This window comes from Bombina bombina, chromosome 2 (assembly GCF_027579735.1).
Source record: "Bombina bombina isolate aBomBom1 chromosome 2, aBomBom1.pri, whole genome shotgun sequence".
NCBI lineage: Eukaryota > Metazoa > Chordata > Amphibia > Anura > Bombinatoridae > Bombina > Bombina bombina.
Window position 1 is genome coordinate 752,118,936 of NC_069500.1, and position 9,060 is coordinate 752,127,995.

The window sequence follows — 9,060 nt, forward strand, 5'->3', positions numbered from 1 at the left end:
ATCATGATGCCTGTGACATACCGTTGTGTGCATGGCTCATCATGATGCCTCTGACATACCGTTGTGTGCATGGCTCGTCATGATGCCTCTGACATACCGTTGTGTGCATGGCTCGTCATGATGCCTGTGACATACCGTTGTGTGCATGGCTCATCATGATGGCTATGACATACCGTTTTGTGCATGGCTCATCATGATGCCTGTGACATACCGTTGTGTGCATGGCTCATCATGATGCCTCTGACATACCGTTGTGTGCATGGCTCCTCATAATGGCTATGACATACCGTTGTGTGCATGGCTCATCATGATGCCTGTGACATACCGTTGTGTGCATGGCTCATCATGATGGCTATGACATACCGTTGTGTGCATGGCTTATCATGATCGCTGTGACATACCATTGTGTGCATGGCTCATCATGATGGCTGTGACATACCGTTGTGTGCATGGCTCATCATGATGGCTGTGACATACCGTTGTGTGCATGGCTCATCATAATGCCTGTGACATACCATTGTGTGCATGGCTCATCATGATCGCTGTGACATATCATTGTGTGCATGGCTCATCATGATGCCTATGACATACCGTTGTGTGCATGGCTCATCATGATGGCTATGACATACCGTTGTGTGCATGGCTCATCATGATGCCTGTGACATACCGTTGTGTGCATGGCTCATCATGATGCCTGTGACATACCGTTGTGTGCATGGCTCATCATGATGCCTGTGACATACCGTTGTGTCCATGGCTCATCATGATGCCTGTGACATACCGTTGTGTGCATGGCTCATCATGATGCCATACCGTTGTGTGCATGGCTCATCATGATGCCTGTGACATACCGTTGTGTGCATGGCTCATCATGATGGCTATGACATACCGTTGTGTGCATGGCTCATCATGATGCCTGTGACATACCGTTGTGTGCATGGCTCATCATGATGCCTGTGACATACCGTTGTGTGCATGGCTCATCATGATGGCTGTGACATACCGTTGTGTGCATGGCTCATCATGATGGCTGTGACATACCGTTGTGTGCATGGCTCATCATGATGCCTGTGACATACCATTGTGTGCATGGCTCATCATGATGCCTGTGACATACCATTGTGTGCATGGCTCATCATGATGCCTGTGACATACCGTTGTGTGCATGGCTCATCATGATGGCTGTGACATACCGTTGTGTGCATGGCTCATCATGATGGCTGTGACATACCGTTGTGTGCATGGCTCATCATGATGCCTGTGACATACCGTTGTGTGCATGGCTCATCATGATGGCTGTGACATACCGTTGTGTGCATGGCTCATCATGATGCCTGTGACATACCGTTGTGTGCATGGCTCATCATGATGGCTATGACATACCGTTGTGTGCATGGCTCATCATGATGGCTATGACATACCGTTGTGTGCATGGCTCATCATGATGAGCCATGCACACAACGGTATGTCATAGCCATCATTTGTCATTTGTTTTTTATTTTCTGTAATTTAGTGTTTGTTTTTGTAATTTAGCTTATTGTATTGAATTTAGTTAATTGTATTTAATTTAGGGAATTTATTTAATTGTAGGGTTAGGTTAGGTGTTAGTGTAAGACAGGTTAGGTTTTATTTTACAGGTAAATTTGTATTTATTTTAGCTAGGTAGTTATTAAATAGTTAATAACTATTTAATAACTATTCTACCTAGTTAAAATAAATACAAACTTGCCTGTAAAATAAAAATAAACCTTAAGCTAGATACAATGTAACTATTAGTTATATTGTAGCTAGATTAGGGTTTATTTTACAGGTAAGTATTTAGTTTTAAATAGGAATTATTTAGTTATTATTAGTAAGTTTTCTTTAGATTTATTTTAATTATATTTAAGTTAGGGTTAGACTTAGGTTTAGGGGTTAATAAATTTAGTATAGTGGCGGCAACGTTGGGGGCGGCAGATTAGGGGTTAATAAATTAAAGTAGGTGGTGGCGATGTTAGGGGCATTAGATTAGGGGTTAAAAATATTTAACTAGTGTTTGCGATGCAGGAGTGCGACGGTTTAGGGGTTAATATGTTTATTATAGTGGCGGCGATGTCCGGAATGGCAGATTAGGGGTTAAAATTTTTATTATAGTGTTTGCGATGCGGGAGGGCCTAGGTTTGGGGTTAATAGGTAGTTTATGGGTGTTAGTGTACTGTTTAGCACTTTAGTTATTAGTTTTATGCTACAGCGTTGTAGTGTAAAACTCATAACTACTGACTTTAGAATGCGTTACAAATCTTGACTGTATAGGCTGTACCGCTCACTTTTTGGCCTCCCAGGACAAGCTTGCAATACCGGCGCTATGGAAGTCCTATTGAAAATAGACTATACGCAAATTGCGTAAGTTGATTTGCGGTAAGACCAAAAAAGTGTGCGGTGCCCCTAAATCTGCAAGACTCATAATACCAGCTGTCAAGGTATATGTGAAGATTAATATATATATTATTTAATATATATTCGGCTGTCAGCACCAAATGATTAATTCATTAATTTATAAGACATTAAATGCTTTGGCTGAGCAAAGTACAATCCTCCCTCACTCAGTATGCAAAATTACAATGCATCCAGGTGAGAATAAAGAAATGAAGCATTTGGTCAGTTAATGAAAACTGGTTTTAAAATCCAGGAAAGTAATAATTAACATTTACTTGATGATCAAATGTTAGACCACCAACCTCTGTTGTAAACAAGGTTCTGCACTATATCCTGATTAAAGATAATTTCTTTCAAAGTAATCTTAGAAGGGTGACTTCAAAGAAGAACAGATTGTTTCAAAAAGATAGTATAGCTGTATATTCCAGGCCTTAGATCAGAGATAAGACACACTTATCCTGATTGAGATAACTTTTAAGTTGTTTAAAAGGGAGCATCTATTTAATTGCCTGGATTACAAGGACCCCATACAGTAAATAAAGATGAAATGTCTGGAATTTTTCTTTTTAGGCCCAAATAAAATTCGTAAAAAAACAGTTTCTAACTGAAGAAATTATTTATGTCACATAAGTGTGAATTGCCCCTGCGGAGTTTCCTATGTGTAGAACCCAGACAAATTGGCATTTGAAATCTCTGTGTAACATAAAGAGAATAAAAATAAAGAATAAATAAATCTTGCAAAATAAATTATCTATATAATCTTCATATAAAGGAATACTCAAATATTCAAACAAAAATTTCAAAATAAGTATCTATATAAATAAATGTATAAATGTTAGACTAATTAAAAAAATAATATCTGTCCTTTATTTTTCAGATAAGATGTCCATTGAATGGTAGCCATGAACATGGATCTGTGTATTAAAAAAAAATATTGGGAATGTGAAACATGCTGTATTTGTATGAACATATATATCAGGATGTTAAATGCTATAATTTTGGAATAGTTAGCAGTATATATTTCTTTGATATAATATAATGTTAAAAACATATTGTTTTTGGTATTGGAATAATCAGAAAATATGGCTTAGATGCATTTTATACATTTTAAGTGAAATACAGACATGTGGATATTTTCTATTTTAACATAAAAATTAATGCTGAATGCTATTTTAGATGGATTTTGAGATAATAGTTAGCAGTATAAATTTTTATTGATTATTATTAAAATATGCTTATGTCTGATATTGAAGTGATCAGAGGAAATAGCACTATATGATCCTATGAATATTAAACACATTTGCCTAGATTTAGAGTTTGGCGTTAGCTGTCAAAAGCAGCGTTAAGGGGTCCAAACGCTGCTTTTTAATGCCCGCTGGTATTTAGAGTCAGACAGGAAAGGGTCTACCGCTCACTTTCTTTCCGCGACTCCAGGCTACCGCAGGCTACTGCAGATCCCCTTACGTCAATTGCGTATCCTATCTTTTCAATGGGATTTGCCTAACGCTGGTATTTGGAGTCTTGAAAAAGTGAGCGGTAGAGCCTCTACCGACAAGACTCCTACCGTCAAATAAAGTCAGTAGTTAAGAGCTTTATGGGCTAACGCGGGAACAAGCTCTTAACTACTGTGCTATAAATTACACTAACACCCATAAACTACCTATGAACCCCTAAACCGAGGCCCGCCCACATCGCCAACCCTATAATAAATGTTTTTAACCCGTAATCTTCTGACCGGACATCGCTGCCACCTACATTATCACTATGAACCCCTAATCTGCTGCCCCTAACATCGCTGACACCTATATTATATTTATTACCCCCTAATCTGCCCCCCCCCAACGTCGCCGCCACCTACCTACACTTATTAACCCCTAATCTGCTGACCGGACCTTGCCGCCACTATAATAAATGTATTAACCCCTAAACCGCCGCCCTCCCGCCTAACCCTAACCCTAACACCCCCCTAACTTAAATATCATTTAAATTAATCTAAATAAATTTACTATCATTAAATAAATTTTTCTTATTTAAAACTAAATACTTACCTATAAAATAAACCCTAATATAGCAACAATATAACTATTAGTTACATTGTAGCTATTTTAGGATTTATATTTATTTTACAGGCAACTTTGTATTTTTTTTTAACTAGGTACAATAGCTATTAAATAGTTATTAACTATTTAATAGCTACCCAGTTAAAATAATTACAAAATTACCTGTAAAATAAATCCTAACCTAATTTACAAATACACCTAACACTACACTATCAATAAATTATTTAAATAAATTAACTACAATTAGCTAAACTAAAATACAATTCAATAAACTAATCTATAATACAAAAAAAACACTAAATTACAGAAAATAAAATGTTTTTTAAAAGAAGTTTAAACTAATTACACCTAATCTAAGCCCCCTAATAAAATAAAAAGCCCCCCAAAATAATAAAATGCCCTACCCTATTCTAAATAAAAAGTAATCAGCTCTTTTACCTTTTGCGGGGCATTGCCCCAAAGTAATCAGCTCTTTTACCTGTAAATAAAAATACAATACCCCCCCAACATTAAAACCCACCACCCACATACCCCTACTCTAACCCACCCAAACCCCCCTTAAATAAACCTAACACTAACCCCCTGAAGATCTCCCTACCTTGAGTCGTCTTAACTCAGCCGAACCGAATTCTTCATCCAACTGGGGCAAGAAGATGTCCTCCATCCGGTAGCAGTCTTCATCCAACCGAGGCAAGAAGAGGTCCTCCATCCGGTAGAAGTCTTCATCCAAGCGGGGTCTTCTATCTTCATCCATCCGGAGCGGAGCCATCTTCCAGCCAGCCGACGCTGAGCCATCCTCTTCAACTGACGGACTAACGACGAATGACGGTTCCTTTAAGGGACGTCATCCAAGATGGCGTCCCTAGAATTCCGATTGGCTGATAGGATTCTATCAGTCAATCGGAATTAAGGTAAGAAAAATCTGATTGACTGATTCAATCAGCCAATCAGATTGAAGTTCATTCCGATTGGCTGATTCAATCAGCCAATCGGATTGACCTCACATTCTATTGGCTGATCGGAACAGCCAATAGAATGCAAGGTCAATCTGATTGGCTGATTGGATCCATCAATCGGATTTAACTTCAATCTGATTGGCTGATTGAATCAGCCAATCAGATTTTTCTTACCTTAATTTCGATTCACTGATTCCGATTCCGATTGGCTGATCCAATCAGCCAATCGGATTGACCTCACATTCTATTGGCTGATCGGAACAGCCAATAGAATGCAAGGTCAATCTGATTGGCTGATTGGATCCATCAATCGGATTTAACTTCAATCTGATTGGCTGATTGAATCAGCCAATCAGATTTTTCTTACCTTAATTCTGATTCACTGATAGAATCCTATCAGCCAATCGGAATTCTAGGGACGCCATCTTGGATGACGTCCCTTAAAGGAACCGTCATTCGTCGTTAGTCCGTCAGTTGAAGAGGATGGCTCAGCGTCGGCTGGCTGGAAGATGGCTCCGCTCCGCTCCGGATGGATGAAGATAGAAGACCCCGCTTGGATGAAGACTTCTACCGGATGGAGGACCTCTTCTTGCCCCGGTTGGATGAAGACTTCTACCGGATGGAGGACATCTTCTTGCCCCGGTTGGATGAAGAATTCGGTTCGGGTGAGTGAAGACGACTCAAGGTAGGGAGATCTTCAGAGGGTTAGTGTTAGGTTTATTTAAGGGGGGTTTCGGTGGGTTAAAGTAGGGGTATGTGGGTGGTGGGTTTTAATGTTGGGGGGGTTGTATTTTTATTTACAGGTAAAAGAGCTGATTACTTTGGGGCAATGCCCCGCAAAAGGCCCTTTTAAGGGCTGGTAAAAGAGCTGATTACTTTTTAATTTAGAATAGGGTAGGGCATTTTATTATTTTGGGGGGCTTTTATATTTTATTAGGGGGCTTAGATTAGGTGTAATTAGTTTAAACTTCTTGTACTTTTTTTTTATTTTCTGTAATTTAGTGTTTGTTTTTTTTGTATTATAGATTAGTTTATTGAATTGTATTTTAGTGTAGCTAATTGTAGTTAATTTATTTCATTAATTTATTGATAGTGTAGTGTTAGGTGTATTTGTAACTTAGGTTAGGATTTATTTTACAGGTAATTTTGTAATTATTTTAACTAGGTAGCTATTAAATAGTTAATAACTATTTAATAGCTATTGTACCTAGTTAAAATAAATACAAAGTTGTCTGTAAAATAAATATAAATCCTAAAATAGCTACAATGTAACTAATAGTTATATTGTAGCTATATTAGGGTTTATTTTATAGGTAAGTATTTAGTTTTAAATAGGAAAAATGTATTTAATGATAGTAAATTTATTTAGATTAATTTAAATGATATTTAAGTTAGGGGGTGTTAGGGTTAGGGTTAGACTTAGGTTTAGGGGTTAATACATTTATTATAGTAGCGGTGACGTTGCGGGCGGGAGATTAGGGGTTAATATTTGTAGGTAGGTGGTGGGGATGTTAGGGAGGGCAGATTAGGGGTTAATACTATTTATTATAGTGTTTGCGAGGCAGGAGTGCGGTGGTTTAGGGGTTAATAAATTTATTATAGTGGTGGCAAGGTCCGGTCATTAGATTAGGGGTTAATAAGTGTAGGTAGGTGGCGGCAACGTTGGGGGGGCAGATTAGGGGGTAAAATATATAATATATAATATAGGTGTCAGCGATGTTGGGGGCAGAAGATTAGGGCTTCATAGTGATAATGTAGGTTGCGGCGGTGTCCGGAGCGCCAGATTAGGGGTTAATAATAAAATGCAGGTGTCAGCAATAGTGGGTGTGGCAGATTAGGGGTTAATAAGTGTAAGGTTAGGGGTGTTTAGACTCGGGGTTCATGTTAGGGTGTTAGGTGTAGACTTAGAGAATGTTTCCCCATAGGAAACAATGGGGCTGCGTTAGGAGCTGAACGCTGCTTTTTTGCAAGTGTTAGGTTTTTTTTCAGCCAGCTCAGATCCATTGTATCCTATGGGGAAATCATGCACGAGCACGTTTTTCCAGCTTACCACTACCGTAGGCAACGCTTGTATTGAGGGTTGAAGTGGAGCTAAATTAAGCTCTACGCTCCCTTTTCTGAGGCTAACGCAGCCATTCAGACAACGCTAAATACCAGCGTTGTCTTAAGGGTGCGCTGGGAAAAAAAAAGCAGCATTAGCACGGCGGGTCTTTACCGACAAAACTCTAAATCTAGGCAATAGTTTATTAATATCCAATTATAGTGTACATTTTAAAAATATAAAGTCTGTAATTTTCTGTTAGCAGTATAAAATGAATGTTAGGACTGTATTGCTGTTTGTTTGTCATGCTGCCCCCCGAATGCCAAAATCCAGTATTACAGCCAAAAAGCATTTGGCTGTTAAAAAAATGAAATTTCCCAGGGCCAATCCGATAGGCCTCCCTGGTATCCAATGAGAAGGGACAAGCTAGAAGGTCCAACCCGAGACAAGCTTCCGTTGTGTGTTTCCAATTTCACCAATGATGGTACTTAACTTAGGGGTGGGGTGATATCAGATGATTTAACCCCAAGCATAGAGAGAGAAAGGGCTAACTCTTGCTAACTTTGGCTAACTTTTGCTAAACTTTGGCTGGTGAACTGTTTGCTGAAATCCTGGATGGATTTTTGGTAAAGTATAAAAGGTTGCTAATTACAGGTAAATGTCTAAAACAAAATATATGCATAGTCGCTGCAGTTAAATTACAATTGATAGATTTAAAGAGCATATTTATATTTTAGAATTATATTCATAGTCCTGAATAGTTTTAAGCTTGCCTTTTGTATGCTAAATATTTTTAAAAAAACATCCATTGTTGCTGTAGGGAGCAGACTTAAAGGAATAAATTGTATTTTAACCTTGTATTCCATAGCCTGTGTATTCTAAAAATAAATCCTTGGCTAAGTAGTTTATCCTGGCAAATATATATATATATATATATATATATATATATATATATATATATATATATATATCTTAGAACTGGTCTTAATTGTAAGTAACTAAGAATTTATTTCAGCTTAGATAAATGGGCGTTTAAACTGACTGTTTACATATAGAATATATATATAACTTCTAGTGTTTCAATTAGAGTGTATATTGTCCTATTGTTTAACAAAGCACTGTTAAAATTGTACCAGTCTGAATGTTAGTAGCTAATATCTTGGTCTCAGTGTGATATTTTAATGCAATTCAATTGTGAATAAGGTTAGTTATAAGTTACAATTTGGTGTGCTTTGTAAAGAGTATAGCATATTATAATAATTTAAACACTGTATAGTTTGACTCATATTCTGGTTCCTACAAATATATTTTGATGTGTCTATAGATATTAACTAATAAAAAGAATTCAGGAATTTATATTAATTTTATGGTTTTAGAATATGCATATTGATTGAGGGTTTATTTTAAAGAATAATTATTAAATATATTGTATTATAACCCGGCCATATACTGACATATTATTTGGAGGCATTGTGTGAGACATTATTAATATTTATCACATTGATATAATATATTTGTAATAAATAGAAATTATTATTGAAAAAAAAAATATCTAAAAAAAATAATAATATATTATTATTATTATTAT